Here is a 20,691-nt window from a genome sequence, read left to right as displayed (position 1 = left end):
AACAGCAAGCAATGCAGGTGTAGAAGCACGGTGGCTAGGAAAAACTCCCCAGAAAGGCAAAAACCTAGGAAGAAACCTAGAGAGGAACCAGGCTATGAGGCGTGGCCAGTCTTCTTCTGGCTGTACCAGGTGGAGATCACAGTGGTTGTAGAGGGTGCAACAGGACAGCACCTCAAGAGTAAAAATGAACAGTTTAGGGTTCCATAGCCAAAGTGTCAGGGATTTCCTCCTCTTCTTCTTTTAATACGTAAATGTACACATGAACACTACAAAACAATAAACATGGAAAACCTAAACAGTCCTATCTGGTGCAAAGACGGAGACAGGAACAAATCACCCACAAACACACAGTGAAACCCAGGCTACCTAAGTATGATTCTCAATCAGAGACAACTAATGACACCTGCCTCTGATTGAGAACCATACTAGGCCGAAACATAGAAATACCCCAAAACATAGAAAAACAAACATAGACTGCCCACCCAACTCACGCCCTGACCATACTAAACAATGACAAAACAAAGGAAATAAAGGTCAGAACGTGACACGAAGGCAGAACAGAACAGAACTGGAACAGCGGCAAGACCAGGTGGACTGGGGACAGCAAGGAGTCATTATGCCAGGTAGTCCTGACACATGGTCCTAGGGCTCAGGTCCTCCGAGAGAGAGAAAGAGAGAATTAGAGAGAGCATACTTAAATTCACATAGGACACCGGATAAGACTCCCATTCGGAGTCAGTGTCACTGTGAAAGAAAATGTTCAGTTAGAATAGTTTCACATATGAGCCCTGTATCAACAGGTATAATAAACAGATATATAGAGAGAGTTGAAGGTTGAATATATTATTATATTATTATTACCTGCTAGATCTACTGTCTCTTTTATATTGTGACATTTCAGCTAGATCTACTGTCTCTATTATATTATGACATTTCAGCTAGATCTACTGTCTTTATTATATTATGACATTCCAGCTAGATCTACTGTCTTTATTATATTACAACAGACCAGCTGTATCTACTGTCTCCATTTCACTTTGGCCATTGATGTGGTCCTGCCCTCTCCTCAACAGCCTCAAATAGGCTATTTCATGTGGGTTGGGGTGGGGCGGCAGACACATGCATCTCACATTTCATGACATTACATGTTTATATATTGCATCTAAATTTTAAAAAAATTATAAATAATATTTTATATTATTAATTTCAAACAAGGGCATTAGCATGATAAGAACTTACCAGTCCAAAACGATGTCCTCTCCCGTTCAAAAAATATTCCTCCACAATCGCTAAATGAAGCGTCCTACAACAATCTCTGTCTCACCTTCCCAATCAATTTATTCTAAAATTGTGTGTACATCTGTATATCTAGACTTAGATTTAGCTTTCCCTGACTTTGTCGCCATAATGATTGATATATAAACAGCTGAATCTGTGCATTCACCAAACAATGCGTGCGTACTATGCGTTGCTTCTTCCTGTATGAAACTTCAATAGCGAATGACTCACTTTACGCTGAAGCTTACTACATGGGTTGGTCTTGCAACACATAAACATGGTGTATTGCCATTTAGCTCAGCTCATTGGCTATCTACCCAGCTAGATTTCAAGACGATCAGTGGTCATTGGGTTAAAAGACAGTCAATCAACAAAACAGCGGGCAAATCATTGGTGCACAATGATGTCATGACTTGTTGTCTTCAAATCGTTTTCTTTCAGTCAATACGTCCTGCGAAATGGCCCATCAGGTTTGATTGTGTTACAAACAAACCAGTTGATTGCAGTGAAACCAAACTTGACTGGAAAAGTCACGTTCTGTGTGGGTTATTTACCTGGAATGTGTCGTCGAAAATGGAATGAGACGGAATTCACGACACAAGCGGTTCACAAAATGTTTCGTGTTAGGCTATAAAAACAGATTTTATTAAACAAAAGATCATTCATTGTGTAACAATAAGCATTGGAATTGCAAACAGACGAAGATCATCAAAGGTAAACTATTTATTTTAATGCAGTTTGTGATTATGTTAAGCCTGTGCTGGTTTTTTTTTTAAACTTATGGGGCTCTATGCTCAGATAATTGCATCGTATTCTTTCGCAGTAAATCCTTTTTTAAATCTGACAACGCAGTTGGATTAGCAAGATTCTAGGCTTTCGATACATGTGATACTAGTATTTTCATGAATGTTTAATATGACTATTTATGTAGCGATCACCGTATGTTTTGGAATTTCAGTCCGCTAGCGGGTTCCGTGCGCAGAGAGGTTAAGACACTAACAGCTTATAGATGGTAGGCAATTAAGGTCACAGTTATGAAAACTTAGGACACTATAAAGAGGCCTTTCTACTGACTATGAAAAACACCAAAAGAAAGATGCCCAGGGTCCCTGCTCATCTGTGTGAACGTGCCTTAGGCATGCTGCAAGAAGGCATGAGGACTGCAGATGTGGCCAGGGCAATACATTGCAATGTGAGATGCCTACGACAGTGCAACAGGGAGATAGGAAGGACAGCAGGTCATCCTCGCAGTGGCAGACCACGTGTAACAAGACCTGCACAGGATCGGTACATCCGAACCTCAGACCTGCGGGACAGGTACAGGATGGCATCAACAACTGCCCGAGTTACACCAGGAACGCACAATCCATCAGAGCTCAGACTCTCCGCAATAGGCTGAGAGAGGTTGGACTGGTTCTGCCCACTGTTCCTAGGCCGTCATTGAAAATAAGAATTTGTTCTTAACTGACTTGCCTAGTAAAATAAAGGTAAAATGAATATGTGCAGAAGATGAGTGTGCAAAGGAGCAAAATAAATAACAGTAGGGGGGTAGTTGAGTGAGGTAGTTGGATGGGCTATTTACAGATGAGCTATATGCAGTGTCTGTGAGCTGCTCTGACAACTGATGTTTAAAGCTAGTGAGGAAGATATGAGTCTCCAGCTTCAGTGATTTTTGCAGTTCGATCCAGTCATTGGTAGTAGAGAACTGGAAGGAAAGGCGGCCAAACGAGGAGTTGGCTTTTTGGGTGACCAGTGAAATATACCTGCTGGAGCGCGTGCTATGGGTGGGAACTGCTATGGTGACCAGTGTGTTGAGATAAGGCGGGGCTTTACCTAGCAGAGACTTATAGATGACCTGGTGCCAATGGGTTTGGCGAGGGCCAGCCAATGACAGCATACAGGTCGCAGTGGTGGGTAGTATATGGGGCTTTGGTGAAAAAACGGATGGCATTGTGGTAGACTGCATCCAATTTTCTGAGTAGTGTGTTGGAGGCTATTTTGTAAATGACATCGCCGAAGTCAAGAATTGGTACGATAGTCAGTTCTACGAGGGTATGTTTGGCAGCATGAGTGAAGGATGCTTTACTGCGAAATAGTCAAGTCGATTCTAGATTTAATTTTGGATTGGAGATGTTTAATATGAGTCTGGAAGAAGAGTTTACAGTCTAACCAGACACCTAGGTATTTGTAGTTGTACACATATTCTAAGTCAGAACCGTCCAGAGTAGTGATGCTGGACGGGCGGGCAGGTGTGGTGAGCGATCGGTTGAAGAGCATGCATTTAGTTTTACTTGCATTAAAGAGAAGTTGGAGGCCACGGAAGGAGAGTTGTATGGCATTGAAGCTCGTCTGGACGTATCCAAAGAAAGGCCAGAAGTATACAGAATGATGTCGTCTGCATAGAGGTGGTTCAGAGACTCACCAGCAGCAAGAGTGACATCATTGATGTAAACAGAGAAAAGAGTCGGCCCAAGGATTGAACCCTGTAGCACCCCCATAGAGACTTCCAGAGTTCTGGACAACAGGCCCTCCGATTTGACACACTGAGCACTGTCTGAGAAGTAGTTGGTGGGTGAACCAGGTGAGGTAGTCATTTGAGAAACCAAGGCTGTTGAGTCTGCTGATAAGAATGTGGTGATTGACAGAGTTGAAAGCCTTGGCCAGTTCGATGAATACAGCTGCACAGTATTGTCTCTTATTGATGACGGTTATGATATCATTTAGGAGCGTGGCTGCGGTGCACCCATGACCAGCTCGGAAAACAGATTTGCATAACGGAGAAGGTACGGTGGGATTCGAAATGGTCGGTGATCTGTTTGTTAACTTGGCTTTCGAAGACCTTAGTTAGAAAGGCAGGGTAGGATAGATATAGGTCTGTAGCAGTTTTTTCCCTGAAAAGTTGCATATCGTGGGGGCTATTCGATTCTAATGCAGTACGCCATACAATGTTTTTGTGCTGGTCAAGGGCAGTCAGGTCTGGAGTGAACCAGGGACTATATCTGTTCTGGTTCAACATTTTTGGAATGGGACATGCTTATTTAAGCTGGTGAGAAAAGCCCTTTTAAAGAATAACCAGGCACCATCTACTGATGGAATGAGGTCAGTATCCTTCCAGGATACCCGGGAAAGGTTGATTAGAAAGGCCTGCTCGCTGAAGTGTTTTAGGGAGCGTTTGACAGTGATGAGGGGTGGTCGTTTGACCGCAGAACCATTACGGATGCAGGCAATGTGGCAGTGATCACTGAGATCCTGGTTGAAGAGGGCAGGTTGGTTAGGATGATATCTATGAGGGTGTATCTACAGGTATGTCATCGTGGATCAGCAGGGCTCCGTGTGGTGAAATTGTCCAGGCCAATTGGAAAAATAGGTATAGTGGCCAAAGCATTTGTCTGGTGGGCCTCTTAAGTTAGCAGGCCGCGGCTAGCAGACTAGCAGATGGGCATTTAGGGAACGTTGCGATGGAGGAGCCAGTTGAAAAAAAAACTTGGTTGAAGTACGTCGGTAGTCCAGTCATGATGGGTTGGCGGGGGTCCAGGACAATTGGCAAAATAGGTATTGTAGCCCAAGGAGTGGCTGATGGACCTCTTCGGCTAGCCGGGAGATGGGCTTAGCAAAGGCCAGCTCCAGGCTAGTTGGTTCTTGCATTGGGACAGACACGTTAGCCAGGAGTGGCAACTCGGATAGCAGCTAGCTAGCTTTGATGATCCAGGTGAAAAGGTTCCGAGCTTGCAGTAGGAATCCGGAGATATGGAGAAAGTCCGATTTCTCTGGTTTGAGTCGCTCTGTGCAGACTGGTGAGAGTTGTCCAGGTTAACGGTAGCTGATGACCGTTAGCCGTGGTTAGCTACTAGCAAGTAGCTAGTTAGCTGGCTAGCTTCTGTTGGGGATTCCGGTTCAAAGTAAAGAAAATAGCAGATCCATACCACATTGGGTGAGGCGGATTGCAGGAGAGTATGTTGAAATTGAGGTTAAGAAAAATATCAAAAATATATGCAGAGAAAACGGATATAAAAAGATTTATACACGGAACACGACAAGACGAGGACAAAAGACGTCTGACATGCCATCTTGGACGAGTCACGGTTTTGTCTCACCAGGGGTGATGGTTGGATTTGCGTTTATCGTTGAAGGAATGAGCGTTACACCGAGGCCTGTACTCTGGAGCGGGATCGATTTGGAGGTGGAGGGTCTTTCATGGCGTGTGTCACAGCATCATTGGACCAAGCGTGTTGTCATTGCAGGCAATCTCAACGCTGTGCCTTACAGGGAAGACATCCTCCACCCTCATGTGGTACCCTTCCTGCAGGCTCATCCTGGCATGACCCTCCAGCATGACAATCCCACCAGCCATACTGCTCATTCTGTGCGTGATTTCCTGCGAGAGTGTTCTGCCATGGCCAGCGAAGAGCCCGGATCTCAATCCCATTGAGCACGTCTGGAACCTGTTGGATCGGAGGGTGGGGGCTAGGGCCATTCCCCTCAGAAATGTCCGGGAACTTGCAGGTGTCTTAGGTGGAAGTGTGGGGTAACATCTCACAGCAAGAACTGGCAAATCTGGTGCAGTCCATGAGGAGGAGATACACTGCAGTACTTAATGCAACTGGTGGCCACCCCAGATACTGACTCTTACTTTGATTTTGAACCCCCCCCTTTGTTCAGGGACACATTATTCAATTTCTGTTATTCACATGTCTGTGGAACTTTTTCAGTTTATGTCTCAGTTGTTGAATCTTGTTATGTTCATACAAATATTTACACATGTTAAGTTTGCTGAAAATAAACACAGTTGTAACAGGGTTCTTCCTGGGAAGGAGAGGCGGAACAAAATGCGGCGTGGTTATAATTCATGGTTCTTTAATAAAGAAACTATACATGAATAAACTACAAAAACAAGAAACATGAAAACCCGAAACAGTCCCGTGTGGTACAAATACTGACACAGGAGAAAATCACCCACAAAACCCAACACCAAACAGGCTACCTAAATATGGTTCCCAATCAGAGACAATGACTAACACCTGCCTCTGATTGAGAACCATATCAGTCCAAACACAGAAACAGACAAACTAGACACACAACATAGAATGCCCACTCAGATCACACCCTGACCAAACAAAACATAGAAACATACAAAGCAAACTATGGCAAAAAACAACATTTGAAAGTGCTCTGACCCTGGTGCTAGAGGGGGTACCCAGCTGGAGGTTGAATGTTTGAAAGGGTAAGGGACTATAAAAAGTTTGGGAACCACTATTGTACTGTATTTGTTTATCAACATCTTTATGCTTTCGTTAATAAAATAATGATAAAAAAGACTAAATGCAGATGTTTATTTCAACTACTGCACTTCTCCACGACCACGGGTAAAATCTTGCTGAGATCATTGTATTTTTTGCATTGTTATATCGTTTCTCAAACCAAAATGTCTTGATGGCCTTCACTAGTTCATCTTTGCTTGTAAGGCTTGGAAAAGTCACATTTTCAGTTGATACCAAACAAATTAGATCGGATTCAAATCAGGAGACCTACGTGTAGCAATGAAAAAAACAATGATGGACAATGACGCATTGAAGAGAGAGAGTAACGAGATCTATGCCAGGCACACCTGTGAGCTTTAGGACTCCAACTCCGACAGGCAGAGACAACAAACGTGGCAGGTTCGTCAGGTTGTCGATTCACCCTGACTTTTCCATCCCTCTTCTGACAACAGAACTTGACGAACTGCTCACCAGGCACAACAAGGGCCGTCCGGACAAGGTTATGCTATTCCAAGGATGTGTAACCGAAGGAAGATATCACAAGTGGAGACATAACACCAACGGGAATGGATCCCGAGGCAAATGTGACTTACCAGTGAACCTCCAGGTGTTCATCATTAATACTGTGTCTCAGAAGCTTCTGTCCATGTTTGATGCAACCCAAAAAAGCATTAAAGACAGAGTTAGCTTCTTATGGTTGCGATGCCGTTAACGGGATCAACATCCGGGGAAATTTCAGAGCGACAAACTAAAAATACAACGTCGTAACATTAAACATTCTTGAAAATTCAAGTGTCTTACATCCTTCAAAAGATTAGAATCTTGGTAATCAACCTGCATTTTCCGATTTAAAATAGCTATTACAGAGAACAAATGCCATGCTTTTGTTTGAGAAGAGCGATCAACAGTTTTGACACATGACAGTTTTGACACATTCACATCTGAAGTTTTTTTTTTATGACTTACATTCTGATATCTTGCTCTTATTTCTCCTCCTGAGGGTCCCAGTGATCAAATGAAGTGCCGTTTTCTTTGATAAAATCCATTTTTATAGCCTAACACGAAACATTTTGTAAACCGCTTGTGTCGTGAATTCCATCTCTATCAACTTTTGAAGAAGCATTCGACGTAATTACACACAGTAAACAATCATTTATCTAGTCATGGTTGGTTTCATTGCAATCCTCTGGATGTTTGCAACACAGCCAAACTTGATTGTTCTTTTTGTGGGGCCTATACCGGGAAAGGAACTGATTTGAAGACAATGAGCAATGACCTCATTGCGCACCAATAATATTAGCAAAGTTTCGTTGATTGACTGTATTTCTGCCCAACCCTTGGTAGATAGCAAATGAGCTGACGTAAACACCAGTATGTGATGGTTATGGGTTGGACCACCATCCCTTGTTTGTAAACGCATGTGTAACGAACTTCATTTGCCATTGACCATCAGACTTGTTGCAGTCACGCTCGTTACGCACAGCAGTATTTTGGAAAGTAGTATTTTGGAAGCAGTATTTTGGAAAGTGTTTTTTCAACGATTTCATTGAAGACATCGTGGCGAATAAATCAGGAAAAGCGAAGTCCAAGTCTAAGTATACAGATTTGCACCAGATTATAGAAGAAATTGATAGAGAAAGTGAGACAGATTTGTTGTTTGAAGAATCTTTGAGTGAGCATAGTTATGATTCAAAAACTGAGGAGATGTTTCTGCAAGGGGAGGACATAATTCTGGAATGGTAATTGCTAATGTATTTTTTATTAAAATGGAATTTTATATTTCCATATGAATTAGCCATTGGGTGCTGTTGGGGGAGGGCAGGCCCACAACAATGGCCAGAGTTGAATGGAACAGCACTTCACCTTAGTGACTGTTCCCTCTGCTCTATTACAATACATATCTGTTTATTTGAAGTGATGATAAAAGGCTCATACATAACAAATATTATTTTAAATGATTTCTTTCACAGTGATAGCGGCTCCGACTGGGAGCCCCCGATGCCAAGGTGCCCATCCCCCACTGAAGCGGGTTCATCCAGCCGGACCGCTGCTGTCTCCGGCTCCACACCTACCCCCGCCCGGCCATCTAATGGTGTAAAGACACTAACAAAGAAGTGGAGGAAGGGAAGTGTGGATCCGGCTGGCAGAGAGGTAGAGGGGCAATGGGCACTCTGTGCTGGAGGAGGATGTGGAGTCACGTCCTCCAATATTCAGACCAAAAAGGCCACCAGGACCATTTTCAGCCCGCCCAGAACTTGTCCATAGATGAGAGGATGGTAGCCTCAAAGGCCAGAATTGGCCTAAAACAGTACATTCGTAACAAACCAACGAAATGGGGTTACAGGCTGTTTGTTTTGGCTGATTCTGTGTGTGCATACACATGCAATTGTTTTGTTTATGAGGGGAAAAGCAGTTTTGCGACTGGTAAGGGACTGGTAAGTTACAATTCCATGATGGAGTTATTGGATTTTCAACTGCTGGGGAAGGGCTACAAAGTTTTTGTGGACAACTTTTACACAAGCCCTACCCTGTTTGCAGACCTGAGGAAGCTGGAGGTGTGGGCTTGTGGCACCATTCGGACCAACAGTGTAACGCTCGTCTGTGGTGGAAGAAGAGGAGGACCAATGCGCAGCGTGGTAAGTGTCCATATTGATAGTTTATTATCATGAACACAAAAACAAGATAACGAGAACGAACTAAACGAAACAGTCCTGTACGGTGAATACACAAAACAGAAAACAATCACCCACACCACACAGGTGGGAAAAGGCTACCTAAGTATGATTCTCAATCAGAGACAACTAACAACACCTGCCTCTGATTGAGAACCATACCAGGCCAAACACAAAAACACCACATAGAAAAAGGAACATAGACAACCCACCCAACTCACGCCCTGACCATACTAAAACAAAGACATAACAAAAGAACTAAGGTCAGAACGTGAAAGTACCCCCCCAAAAGGCTGTCTGTCTTTATCCGCCTCTTAACCTGCCTTCCTGGCGCCTTTCGAGCGGCGACCCTCGCCGCCGACCTCGGACTGGGTCAGAACGTGACAAACAGAGTGGGCTTTCCAAAGACAAAGGTAAATGACATGCCTAAGCGGGCTGAGCGGGGTACCATGCAATGGATCCATGAAGATGGCCTGCTGTTTGTGAAGTGGATGGACACCAGAGAGGTGGTGATCCACTATCCACAAGTTCTTCAGTGGCGATCACATCAGGCGTGTGAAGGACACTACTGGGGCATGGACCACCAAAAATGTCCTCATTCCTGCAGCTATCAAGGACTACAACAAGAGCATGGGAGGTGTAGACCTATCATACGCACTGATAGGGTACTACAATGTTCTCCATAAGACAAAGAAATGGTACAAGACATTGTTTTACCATTTCATTGACATTGCTGTGGTGAATTCCTTCATCCTGCAGAAGGAAATGGCGAAGAGCTGTGGACAGCCCCCCATCTCACAGCTATTCTTCAGGGAGCTGCTCATCCGGGAGCTTGCTGGCTATAGCACAAAGTCCACTGCATCACATTCTGCCCCCTCTACCTCTGCCCCCTCTACTCCTGCCTCCAGTGGTGTTCATATGCCAAAGTTCATAACTGCAGGCATGACTGTGCCTCAGGGCCAAAAGGGCACAGCATAGAGAAGTTGATGTGTTCTGTGTCGCATGAAGTCCCCCATCACCTGCACCGCTTGTTCAGTTTGCCTCTGCTTTACAGCAGAAAGAGACTGCTATGGGACATGGCACCAGCAGCAAACTATTGTGTAGAGGACTAAGGGTCTTCCAAAGGGTCTACCCCTGTTTTTTTGGGGGGGGTTCAAATATTTTTTTAAACATTTTTATATATTTTTTTGTGTGTTAGAATTGCTTTTTTATATATTGTATATAGTTATTTGCACTGTTGTATATAGTTATATATCATTTCACCAATTCGGCCACTTTGGTAAATTTGGTCAACTTGTGTGGGACACCTGGGTGACTTCATGCTAAATGCCATGTACTGTAGCTCACCCATTCCTGAAGTTATCAGTCTGAAACTTTGCACAACTACAGTTGCCCTCTTGTGTTATCCATCAAATTATCCCCAGCATCCTATCTGACTGTGTGGCTATTCTAGTACATGTGAAAGATGATGCTTACAACAATAAAAAAACAGAAAATGTATGCTCTTTCTTTCTGTTTTCTTCCACCAGATCTACTGTGTTATATTCACCTACATTCAATTAACATTTTCACAGACTTCAGAATGTTTCCATTCAAATGATACCAAGAATATGCATATATAAATAATGTGCCATAGAATTCTGTGCTGTGCTGTGCTGCAGTACGACTCAACTTTTAAAGGAAGAACCACTGTAGGTGTATCCAAACTTTTGACTGGTACTGTATATCGGATCTCCCTTTTAATTTTTAGGGATAGGCTTTCCGCTAGCGACCCACCTCAACAACATCCGGTGAAATTGCAGAGCGCCAAATTCAAAATACAGAAATACTCATAATAAACATTCATAAAAGATACAAGTGTTATACATCGGTTTAAAGATGAACTTCTTGTTAATCCAGCTGCTGTGTCAGATTTCAAAAAGGCTTTACAGCGAAAAGATACCATGCAATTATCTGAGGACAGCGCCCCGCTTACAAAAGCATACAAACATTTTCATGCCAAGTAGTAGTCACGAAAGTCAGAAATAGCGATAAAATTAATCACATACCTTTGATGATCATCATCTGGTTGCAGTCACAAGAGTCCCTGTTAGACAATAAATGTTTGTTTTGTTCGATAAAGTCCCTCTTTATATTCCAAAAACTCAGTTTTGTTGGCGTGTTTTGTTCAGTAATGCACTGGCTCAAAGGCGGTCACAACATGCAGACGAATACATCCTAATAGTACCGGTAAAGTTTGTCGAAGCATGTCAAACAATGTTTATAATTAATCTTCAGGTTGTCTATTGTCTAAATAAACGATAATATTTAAACAGGACAATAGCGTATTCAATAGAAAGGAAAAACAATGAAGGGTGCGCAATCCGTCATGTGCGCAAACCAGCTCTGCTTCATTCTACAGTCCACTAACAAAATGGTCTCATTCTTCCTCATTTTTCAGAAAACAAGCCTGAAACAATGTCTAAAGACTGTTGACATCTAGTGGAAGCCATAGGAACTGCAATATGGGTCCTAACCCATTACATATTGTTTTGGCATTCAATTGAAAAGTACCCACATCAACAACAACAAATCCACAGGTTTTCTCCTGCCATATCAGTTCTGTTATACTCACAGACAATATTTTAACAGTTTTGGAATGTTTTCTATCCAAATCAAACCCATATCCATATCCTAGCTTCTGGGCCTGAGTAACAGGCAGTTAACTTTGGGCACCTTAGTCATCCAAACTTCCAAATACTGCCTTCTATCCCCAAAAATGTAACTTAACATTTGTTAAAAAGCTGATGCACAGTAACTCACTGCCTTATGACAAATAATGTACACAAAATGCTCCAGTCTGGTTTTAGACCCCATTATAGTACTAAAGCTGCACTTGTGAAGGTGGTAAATTATCTTGTAATGGCGACAGACCAAGGCTCTGCATCTGTCCTCATGTTCCTAGACCTTAGTGCCGCTTTTGAAACCATCAATCACCACATTCTTTTGGAGAGAATGAAAACCCAAATTGTTCTACACGGATAAGTTCTTGCCTGGTTTAGATCTTATCTGTCAGAAAGATATCAGTTGTCTCTGTGGATGGTTTGTCCTCTGACAAATCAATTGTAAGTTTCGGTGTTGCTCATCGTTCCGTTTTAGGGGGACTACTATTGTTTCCACTATATACAGTGGCAAGAAAAAGTATGTGAATCCTTTGGAATTACCTGGATTTCTGCATGAATTGGTCATAACATTTCATCTGATCTTCATCTAAGTCACAACAATAGACAAACACAGTCTGCTTAAACTAATAACATATATTTATTTATTTTATTTATTTCACCTTTATTTAACCAGGTAGGCAAGTTGAGAACAAGTTCTCATTTACAATTGCGACCTGGCCAAGATAAAGCAAAGCAGTTCGACAGATACAACGACACAGAGTTACACATGGAGTAAAACAAACATACAGTCAATAATACAGTATAAACAAGTCTATATACAATGTGAGCAAATGAGGAGAGAAGGGAGGTAAAGGCAAAAAAGGCCATGGTGGCAAAGTAAATACAATATAGCAGGTAAAACACTGGAATGGTAGTTTTGCAATGGAAGAATGTGCAAAGTAGAAATAAAAATAATGGGGTGCAAAGGAGCAAAATAAATAAATTAATTAAATACAGTTGGGAAAGCGGTAGTTGTTTGGGCTAAATTTTAGGTGGGCTATGTACAGGTGCAGTAATCTGTAAGATGCTCTGACAGTTGGTGCTTAAAGCTAGTGAGGGAGATAAGTGTTTCCAGTTTCAGAGATTTTTGTAGTTCGTTCCAGTCATTGGCAGCAGAGAACTGGAAGGAGAGGCGGCCAAAGAAAGAATTGGTTTTGGGGGTGACTAGAGAGATATACCTGCTGGAGCGTGTGCTACAGGTGGGAGATGCTATGGTGACCAGCGAGCTGAGATAAGGGGGGACTTTACCTAGCAGGGTCTTGTAGATGACATGGAGCCAGTGGGTTTGGCGACGAGTATGAAGCGAGGGCCAGCCAACGAGAGCGTACAGGTCGCAATGGTGGGTAGTATATGGGGCTTTGGTGACAAAACGGATTGCACTGTGATAGACTGCATCCAATTTGTTGAGTAGGGTATTGGAGGCTATTTTGTAAATGACATCGCCAAAGTCGAGGATTGGTAGGATGGTCAGTTTTACAAGGGTATGTTTGGCAGCATGAGTGAAGGATGCTTTGTTGCGAAATAGGAAGCCAATTCTAGATTTAATTTTGGATTGGAGATGTTTGATATGGGTCTGGAAGGAGAGTTTACAGTCTAACCAGACACCTAAGTACTTGTAGTTGTCCACGTATTCTAAGTCAGATCCGTCCAGAGTAGTGATGTTGGACATGCGGGTAGGTGCAGGTAGCGATCGGTTGAAGAGCATGCATTTAGTTTTACTTGTATTTAAGAGCAATTGGAGGCCACGGAAGGAGAGTTGTATGGCATTGAAGCTTGCCTGGAGGGTTGTTAACACAGTGTCCAAAGAAGGGCCGGAAGTATACAGAATGGTGTCGTCTGCGTAGAGGTGGATCAGAGACTCACCAGCAGCAAGAGCGACCTCATTGATGTATATAGAGAAGAGAGTCGGTCCAAGAATTGAACCCTGTGGCACCCCCATAGAGACTGCCAGAGGTCCGGACAGCAGACCCTCCGATTTGACACACTGAAATCTATCAGAGAAGTAGTTGGTGAACCAGGCGAGGCAATCATTTGAGAAACCAAGGCTGTCGAGTCTGCCGATGAAGATGTGGTGATTGACAGAGTCGAAAGCCTTGGCCAGATCAATGAATACGGCTGCACAGTAATGTTTCTTATCGATGGCGGTTAAGATATCGTTTAGGACCTTGAGCGTGGCTGAGGTGCACCCATGACCAGCTCTGAAACCAGATTGCATAGCAGAGAAGGTATGGTGAGATTCGAAATGGTCGGTAATCTGTTTGTTGACTTGGCTTTCGAAGACCTTAGAAAGGCATGGTAGGATAGATATAGGTCTATAGCAGTTTGGGTCAAGAGTGTCCCCCCCCTTTGAAGAGGGGGATGACCGCAGCTGCTTTCCAATCTTTGGGAATCTCAGACGACACGAAAGAGAGGTTGAACAGGCTAGTAATAGGGGTGGCAACAATTTCGGCAGATCATTTTAGAAAGAAAGGGTCCAGATTGTCTAGCCCGGCTGATTTGTAGGGGTCCAGATTTTTCAGCTCTTTCAGAACATCAGCTGAACGGATTTGGGAGAAGGAGAAATGGGGAAGGCTTGGGCGAGTTGCTGTTGGGGGTGCAGTGCTGTTGAGCAGGGTAGGAGTAGCCAGGTGGAAAGCATGGCCAGCCGTAGAAAAATGCTTATTGAAATTCTCAATTATGGTGGATTTATCAATGGTGACATTGTTTCCTATCTTCAGTGCAGTGGGCAGCTGGGAGGAGGTGTTCTTATTCTCCATGGACTTTACAGTGTCCCAGAACTTTTTTGAGTTAGTGTTGCAGGAAGCAAATTTCTGCTTGAAAAAGCTAGCCTTGGCTTTTCTAACTGCCTGTGTATAGCGGTTTCTAGCTTCCCTGAACAGCTGCATATCACGGGGGCTGTTTGATGCTAATGCAGAACGCCATAGGATGTTTTTGTGTTGGTTAAGGGCAGTCAGGTCTGGGGAGAACCAAGGGCTATATCTGTTCCTGGTTCTAAATTTCTTGAATGGGGCATGTTTATTTAAGATGGTTAGGAAGGCATTTTAAAAAAATATCCAGGCATCCTCTACTGACGGGATGAGATCAATATCCTTCCAGGATACCCCGGCCAGGTCGATTAGAAAGGCAATAAACAATTACATGTTTTTTTAACACACCATGTAAACATTCACAGTGCAGGGTGGGAAAAGTATGTGAACCCTTGGATTTAATAACTGTTTGACCCTCCGTTGGCAGCAGTAACCTCAACCAAACGTTTTCTGTAGTTGTGGATCAGACCTGCACAATAGTCAGGAGCAATTTTGGACCATTCCTCTTTTCAAAACTGTTTCAGTTCAGCACTCTTCTTGGGATGTCTGGTGTGAACTGCTCTCTTGAGATCATGCCACAGCTTCTCAATCAGGTTGAGGTCAGGACTCTGACTGGGCCACTTCAGAAGTCGTATTCTCTTCTGTTGAAGCCATTCTGTTGTTGATTTGCTGTCCAGGCCCTGGGGCAGCAAAGCAGTCCCAAACCATGATGCTCCCTAAGGCCCTAAAAATGGTCAAAGACACCAACCACCTAAGTCACAGACTGTTCTCTCTTTTACTGCATGGCAAGCAGTACTGATTCACCAATTCTGGAACTAACAGGACCCTGAATAGCTTCTACTCCCAAGCCATAAGACTGCCAAATAAATAGTTAAATAGTTAACCAAATAGCTACCTGGACAATCTGCATTGACCCGTTTTGCACTAACTTTTTTTACTCATCACATATGCTGCTGCTACTGTTTACTATCTGTCACTTTATTCCTAGTTATATGTACAGTACATATTTACCTCAATTACTTCATCCCCCTGCACGTCGACTCAGTACTGATAACCTTTGTTATAGCCAAGTTATCGTTATTCATTGTGTATCGACGGTTACATTTATTATTACGTGATTTACTTTTCTGTTATTTCTCTATTTTCTTTCTCTCTGCATTGTTGGGAAGGGCCCATAATTAAGCATTTCACTGTTAGTCCAAATCTGATGTTTACGAAGCACGTGACAAATGAAATGTGATTTGATTTGAATGTCACAGTTGTTTCTTGTTGAAGAGGCATCAGCTAGTGTTTGCTAACGCTAGCTATCCTCTTCATCCGTTTCTGAATTCATTTGTGACTGTTTCTTTCAAACTGGAAAAATAAGTGAGCTAGATTTTGTTTGTGTATTGCCATATGTCGATATCATAGCCAAGTTTGTCACTGGTATGACAAACTTGAAAATATCCTAAAGCTACCCAGCTAGACAGTGATAGCCACAAGCTAAAACCGGGGAGAGAGGGAGGAGAGAATTGTCTTTCTGTTTCATCCGCTGATGGCTTGATAATGTTCACTCAAATATGTTTTTCCACATGTACATGATGAAATTATATTTTTATTCTATGAAGATTGTAATTGTGTCAATATGTTGTGGATATTGTAGAATAATCCTCACGCTGTTTTCCGTACTAAAACGTTAAGTAAAACTTGTTGCGCACCAGTTTACCTACAGTAGGCTACAGATGTCTCACCTTGTGAGTCATAAAAAACGATCTTGCGTTCGGGCCTTTCCGGTAGTCTTTCTGGTTTTTATATGCGGGGAACATAAATTGTACAATTGTAAACTAAGAAATAACGCATGTACTGTATATTAGTATATTTACACCTGCAACTACATCAATAGGGTCCATAATCTGCTACCTGTACATTAACCTTCTATATTTGATGTTTGGAGAAACTAAACGATACTGAACAGGAATAGTCAACCTAGGGTGTAGAAAAACACTTTGGAATTTGATGTTTGGCGAAACATGGATAAACGTCTAATTATGCGGTGAGACTGTGAGAGCTTGTTGTGTTATGGGCGTGCACACAGTTTGTGTAGGGGTGCGAGTGACACATTATCTCTGTCAGATTTGTCTTTCTAGTAAATTCTCTAGTAAATTTCAGTTCCCCAATCTAAAAATAAACATAGAAGTTGAATCAGAGTCATACTGAGCTCTCTCTACCCCCTCCTTCTTTCTTCCTCCCCTCCTTCTTTCTTCTTCTCTCCTCCCTCATTCTCTCTTCCTCTCCCCTTTGTCTCACTTTAACCGTTCTCCCTCCCTTGTCTCTCTCTTCTCCTCCCTATAATCACTTTCCCTCTCCCTCTCTCTCTCTGTCTGGTTTGCAGATGGCATAATACAATGCCAGCTCTTGTATGACTAGATTGATATTTGAGGGCACCCATATACTCGAGAAACTCACCTTCCGCTTTTTTGTAGTAGTACACAGGCCTTGCTCTACCAACTATGAGGGGCTTGTAGTACCTACCATGCCCAAGTGAGGGCACCACATCTATACATAATTGAGGACTGCATCAACTGTGTGTGTGTGGGCGGGTGCATGCGTGTGTCGTGTGTGTATAACTTCCCTTGATTGCTGTTGCAGAGTTTACACAGGGGTAATTGTGTAGTCGTGACCTCTGTAAAGCTTCTCTTTGGGCCGCTTAGTGCCAGGAAGCCCCAACACTTATCACATGCTCTCAGGAATGCTAGAGCACGCACACACAGGCACATTTCTTAAAAATTGATGCACTCCTCTTCATCCCTCTGTTTCCCTTTTCCTGATCTCTATTATTCACACTTTCTTCTAATTTTACCTCTCCCTCTCTTTTCGCTCTCTCTCTCTCTCTCTCTCTCTCACACTTAACTTATCTGTTATGTTGTCTCATTCTCATCGCCTGTTCATTCAACCTTTTTCTCCCCCTCTCTCTGATTATTCCTTTCTATTCTAATCCATGTTTATTGACTTCAGTTCTTTTTGGGTGACTGCTGACAGCCAAACTGTCTGCAGGAGGGAAGTGAAGCTGAGCTGAATGGACTACAATGCATGTTTCACCATCGAGCTCTGCTGAGGTGTTACAGTAATTGTCGCGCGGAGGGGAACAGGTGAACCCAAGAGCAGACTCAGACTCAGAGACTGGGATGAGGTAACCAAGGTATTTATTGAAACACTGGGGTGAAATGGGGTGCAGGCCAGGGGAAGCTTGGGCGGGTTGCAGGAAGCCAGGTACAGAGGCTGCGGCTGATCACTGTGTTCACCATTCTATTTCACCTCAAATTGCATGACACCTGAAGTTTAATAGAAAGGTGAATGCTGCGATCAGGTTGGTTCCACCAGGGTAATCATAACCACCATTGATAATGTAATCAGTGGTGTGTGTGTGTGTGTGTGTGTGTGTGTGTGTGTGTGTGTGTGTGTGTGTGTGTGTGTGTGTGTGTGTGTGTGTGTGTGTGAGACCAACCAGTGTCTTTGATGTGTTGCCCAGCAACAGCCCCAAAACATCACTGCTCTAGAGGAGATCTACATGGAGGAATGGGCCAAAATACCAGCAACAGTGTGTGAAAACCTTGTTTGACCTCTGTCATTGCCAACAAAGTATTGAGATAAACTTTTGTTATTGACCAAATACTTATTTTCCACCATAATTTGCAAAGAAATTCGTTAAAAAATCAAACAATGTGATTTTCTGGATTTTATTTCTAATTTTGTCTGTCATAGTTGAAGTGTACCTATGATGAAAATTACAGGCCTCTCTCATATTTTTAAGCAGGAGAACTTGCACAATTGGTGGCTGACTAAATACTTTTTTTGCCCCACTGTATATGGAGCCAGCACATGGAGACTTGCAAGATGATGTGAAGACTCCAGTCCAGACTGACAGACGGGCTTGAAACTGATGTCTCTGAATGGAGAGAGACCTGCCACTCGGCATTACAATTTTACAAGACACAACTTTTACTTGTATTGTCTTTTTTTAATTATTGAATTGTATTGCATCTGGGGAGGGAGAAACCCTGTATATCCTGCACCAGGAAAAGGGAACTCCTGGACACCACACCGTAATGAACACAAAGGAAACAGAGGGCTGGTTTCAAGCGCAGAGCGCAGCAGGTGTTTCTGTAACGGACCATAGGAGGAGGCAGGTAGCTGGGTCCAGAGGCGGGCAGAAGGTCATATACGGTAGGTCCAAAAATGGCAACAGTACAGGCAGGGAATAGGCAAAAGGATGATGACATGCAGGTGTGTGAACAGGTGATTAGAATTCCAGTGATTGGGATCTGGAGAGTGAGCTGGAAAGTGGGCTGCGTTCTGGGGATCTGAGTGTTTGGGAGTGTGAGTTGGACACTCCCTCCCCCCTCCATGGGCGGCTCTTAACAGCCCAGGAAGCTGAGCAGGTGCTTTGAGTCAAGGATGGAATAAGCCGGTGCCGAGGTGAGCCACAGGATGAAGGAGAGGGCTAACCTCACAGGCTTGAGGAGGGACATATGGAAGGATGAGGAAATCCGGTAATGGCGGGGCAACTGGAGACGATAGGTGTGTTATTTTGAAAAGACCAATGAACCGGGAACTGACATTTTTCAGGGGTCACGGAGCCGGATGTCCCAGGAAGAAGAAAGCCACACACGTTGCCCAATGTGTAAGAGTGGAGTAGGTCTGCGACGCCGGTCAGCGAACCATTTCTGGGAGAGGGATGCTTGATGGAGGTGCCGATGTGTGGTCTCTCAAACCTGATCATGCCGTCGATGACGCCTCATCGACGGCAGGGACAATTTCAGGCTCGGTCTCCCATGGGAACACGGAGGATTGGTACCCGAGGACATACTGAAAAGGAGTGAGATGGAGTCCAGAATGCACCAGGGAGTTCTGTGCGTATTTGGCCCAGGCTAGATTGTGACTCCACTCGTGTGGTTGGTGGGTGCAGTGTTGGCGAAGGTACTTCCCTATTTCCTGATTCAGATGTTCGTCTGCCTGTTGGTATGGGAATGGTATCCAGAGGATAGGCTGATGGAGACCCCCAGTCGGTCGCAGAATGCTCGCCACACCCTGGAGACAAACTGGGGTCCCCGATCTGAAACAATGTTTTCTGGGATCCCATACAGGTGAAACACCTGTTGGAACATGCACTCTGCTATTTCCATGGCATTGGGTAGATGCGGAAGGGGGATGAGTCGGCAAATCTTGGACAACCAGTCCACTACAACTACAATAGTCGTGAAGCCCGAAGAGTCCGGCAGATCAGTGAGGAAATCCATGGCGATGTGAGACCATGGTCTGTGTAGTGTAATAAAGGCTCGAGCTTACCGGTAGATAGTTGGCGAGGGCTATCGCTTGTGCCCATGCACAGATGGGACAGGAGAGAACCCAATCTCAGATGTCTGCTGTTATGCATGACCACCAGAACTTGCGTGTCAGTAACTTCTTGGTCCGGGTGATTCCGGGATGGCCAGAACTCAGCGAGTTATGGCACCACAGCATTTGTTGGGGTCCGACGGACGCCGGAACGTAGGTCTTACCTGCAGGGGTGTTGGGAGGTGCTGGATCATGGCGTAGGGCCTCTTGGACAGCTGATTGGATTTCCCACTTTATGTGTCCCACGACGGTAGACAGAGGCAGGATGGGCTCGGGAGCTGGGTTAGAGGAAGGGGAGTCAAATAGACAGGATAAGGAATATCAGCCTTCACATTTTTCTTGCCAAGGCAGAGAGGTGATGGTGAAGTTGAAGCAGGTGAAGAAGAGTGCGCAGCGAACGTGTCTGGGGTTGAGCCTCTTAGCACTTCTTAAAGTACTCCAAATTGCGGTGGTCAGTAAGGACAAGGAATGGGTGATGAGCTCCCTCTAACCAGTGGAGCCACTCTTTGATAGCCAGCTTCATGGCGGGCAACTCTCAGTTCCCGACATCATAGTTTCTCTCAGCAGGTGACAGTTTCTTGGAAAAGAAGCCACATGGGTG

Source organism: Oncorhynchus nerka, linkage group LG27 (genome assembly GCF_034236695.1).
Source record: "Oncorhynchus nerka isolate Pitt River linkage group LG27, Oner_Uvic_2.0, whole genome shotgun sequence".
Taxonomy (NCBI): domain Eukaryota; kingdom Metazoa; phylum Chordata; class Actinopteri; order Salmoniformes; family Salmonidae; genus Oncorhynchus; species Oncorhynchus nerka.
This window is presented reverse-complemented; position numbering follows the sequence as displayed.